Source organism: Orycteropus afer, unplaced genomic scaffold, assembly GCF_000298275.1.
Source record: "Orycteropus afer afer isolate SDZICR_OR568_19922 unplaced genomic scaffold, OryAfe1.0 scaffold00677, whole genome shotgun sequence".
Taxonomy (NCBI): Eukaryota; Metazoa; Chordata; class Mammalia; order Tubulidentata; family Orycteropodidae; genus Orycteropus; species Orycteropus afer.
In genome coordinates, this window is record NW_006922264.1 from 299,312 (window position 1) to 302,994 (window position 3,683).

A 3,683-nucleotide genomic window follows, 5' to 3' on the forward strand; every position below is an offset into this window, starting at 1 on the left:
TTTTTTTTTTTTTTTTTTAGTTATTAAGCTCTTAAGGATCCCTGGTGGTTCAGTGATTAAATGTCCAACTGCTAACCAAAATGTTCCATTGGAACCCACATGCTGCTGCACAGAGAAAGTGGTAGCAGTCTGCTTCTTGTAAAAATTACAGCTGAACCTTATTGGACAATTCTTCTCTGACCTATATTATTGCTCAATACCTATAGATAGAGGCATTGATTTTTTGTATTAATCTTTTGTGACTCTTCTATCACGCCCCTTGTCTATTTTCATATTTATAAGAAATTACTTGTTACATGTTAACATAATCTCTTCATGTATCAAATATATTATACAAACTTTCCATACTCTTTTGTAAGACTGTTTCATTTTTATTTAATTTATGAAGACACATATATCTGCTATTCATTTAAGGTTTTTACTTTTGTGATATATTTGAAATCTTTGCACCACCTGAGGTAAAATAAGAATTAACATGCATTTTATTTTCATATATATATATATATATATATATATATATATATATATGGATCATTTTATAAGTAAATATTTACTTCTTTTACAATTATTTAGAGTGTGGTATAAGAAAACAATTTAATTTAAATTTTTTCTTCAAATGGTTACCCAGTAGCATTCCACCAGAAGTAAAATAGTATTTAACCCTCTGAACTCTACTAAAACTAAACTAAATTTGTTTCAGAATATTTTTTTGACATAGATATTTGTGTATGCTTGTCTCTGATTCATATTCTTTTATTATAGTTATTTTATATTTTTTTCTTAATTTTAACTAAAAAATATCATTTCATTAATTTTTATTCTTATAATTCCCTTGTCTATTCCCAAATACTGATTTTTAGTTATATTTGAGGATATTTAAGTGCTAATTAATATTTCAACAAAATTACTACTGTGGTTAAATAAATTAATTATGAAACTTGAAGAGAATTGACATCTTCCTATGCAAAAGCAATCTAATTCATTCTGTCCAGGAGCAATTACCAAAATAAAGGAAGTTGCCATCTCTAAACCAAATCCACTGTCGTGGGTATTCTAACTGATAGCTACCGTATTGGACTTAGCAGAACTAAGCCATAGAATTTTCAAGGGTATCAATCTTTACTGGAGCAGACTGCCTCATCTCCCACAGAGTGGCTGATGGGTTCAAACTGCCAATCTTTTGGTTAGCAGTCCAGTGCTTTAACTATAGCGCCACCAGAGCTCCTCTAGAAAATTGGTCTGAGGTTTTTTTTTGTTTTTGTTTTTTTTTTTCTTTTCCTGTCTCAGGTTTATTTATGGAAATAGCACAAGAGGACACCAGCCTCATGCAGATGGCAGCCCAGGGAGTCACACCAGCCTGTCTGTGCTCAGATGGAGAACTCTACTCAATAGCCTTTGTGGGGGCCTGGGCAGCACTAGAGTCTGGGCACCTTTGGGAGCCTGACCCGGAACCAGAATTTGAGTCGAGGCCTTGACTGGAGCTTCAGTCTTACTTTCAGGCTTGACTTTGGACTTTGGCTGGCAGAGACTGAGACTCTTGGCAATGCATGTCAAGCACTCTTCCCAACCTTGGGATGGGCAATGTAGGCAAGTCAACTGAGATTGTAGTTGAAACACCTTGGAATCTTGGGCTTGACCTTCTTGGTCTTTACAAGAGCCTTGCTAGTCTGGACAAGTGCATCCATGGTGTTGATATTATTGGCCTATATCTTCTTCTGCCCTTCTTATTATGTTTCTTGGCGAAACACAGGTTCCTCAGGAACTTGGGATCCATCCCCTTAAGAGATTCATATCACTGTGATCCAGGTTTCTTGATGCCATTTCTGTGAATTTTTAGGACTGGCTGTGCATGGTGTGGTTCTTGGACTTGGCCATGTCTGCACCCTTGCCAGCAGCTTGAGTAGCCAGGGACTGGAAGAGATCTCTGAAGTTCTTCTTTTTTTTTTTCTTTTTTCCTACCATTTGTTTTCTGGAATTTTCTGAATCATGAATAGCCTTACAAAATGAGTGACAAAGATTTCTATCTACTTATTCTTAAGACTAATTAAAAGAATCATTTTGATTCCATCAAATTGACTTATATTTACTGATATATATGAATATAACGTTTATTTGAGTGTATTTATAAGTATAAACCCACAAATTTACAGAAAGTGAAATGAGTTTTAGCAAATACATACATACATATATATATATATATATGCATATATATATATGTATGTATACACACACACACACACACACACACCAGTGTAATCACCATTCCTACTAGTGACAACATTTCATCTATATCTAGTAGTCAAGCACTTAAACAATTATTTCACCCAGGAACACTGACACTCTGTGTGTCTGTGTGTGTTTTGTTGTTAGGTGCTGTTGAGTGGGTTTTGACATAAAGTGATTTTACGTACAGTGGAACAAAACACTGCCCACACTTGTACCATCCTCACAATTGTTCCCTTGCTTGAGCTCATTGCCTCAGCCACTGTGTCAATACATCTTGTTGAGGGTCTTTCCCTTTCTGCTAACTCTTTACTTAGCATAACTTTGTCCAGGGATTGGTCCCTTCTGAAAGATGACTGAAGTATGTGAAATGAAGTTTAACTTAACTCCCAATGAGAATTCCAACTGTACATCCTGCAATCATGTCTGTTCATTCTTCCAGAAGTCCATCGTACATTAAATATACTTCTTCAAACCACAATTCAAGTGCATCAATTCTTCTTCTATCCTCTTTACCCATTATCCAGCTCTCACAAGCATAGGAGGCTATTGAGAATACCATGGCTTGGGACAGGTGCACCATGGTCTCCAAAATGACATCTTTGATTTAAACACTTCAGAGAGGTCTTTTTCAGGATATTTGCTGAATGCAATATGTCATTTAATATCTGGACTGCAGCTTCCATTGGCATTGATTGTGAATCCAAGTAAAGTGAAACCCTTGACAACTTCAAACTTTTCTCCATTTATGATGATGTTGCTTAATGGTCCAGTTGTGAGGATTTTTGTTTTCTTTATGTTGGGGTGTATACATACTGAAACCTGGAGTCTCTGATCTTCATTAGTAAGTGTTTCAAGTTTGCTTCACTTGGAGCAAGCAAGGTTGTGTCATACATGTATTGGAGGTTGTTAAAGAGTCTTCCTCCCATTCTGTTGCTGCATTCTTCTTCATATATTTCAGCTTCTTGGATAATTATAGTGAAAGAATGCAACCCTGAAGCAAACCTTTCCTGATTTCAAACCACACAATAAACCCTTGTTCTGTTTGGACAACTTCCTCTTGGTCAACTTCCTCTTGGTTCCTCATGAACACAATTAATTGATAAATTGTTCTGGAATTCCCATTCTTTGCAAGTTTATCCATAATGTATTATCTTCTACTCAGGTGATTGTCTTTGCATAGTCAATAAAACATCTTTCTGAAATTATTTGGTTTCAGCCAAGATTCATCTAACATCAGCATTAATATCCCTCTTTCTATACACACTTTTGAATTTCTGACAGTTCCCTGTCAATGCACTGCTGCACCCATTTTTGAATTATCTTTAGCTAAAATTTACTTGCATGTTCAATAATTTCCACATTTGGTTGATCACTCTTCTCAGGAGTAGGCACAAATATTGATCTCTTCCAGTTATTTTGCCAGTAGCAATCTTCCATCTTTCTATATTTTCAATTTT

General features: G+C 35.4%; 1 pseudogene; it reads right to left on the reverse strand.

Annotated features, from left to right (window-relative positions):
* Nucleotides 1-1,381: 1,381 nt before the first annotated feature.
* On the reverse strand, nt 1,382-1,875 carry LOC122151700 (annotated as a pseudogene).
* Between the last annotated feature and the right edge of the window lie 1,808 nt (nt 1,876-3,683).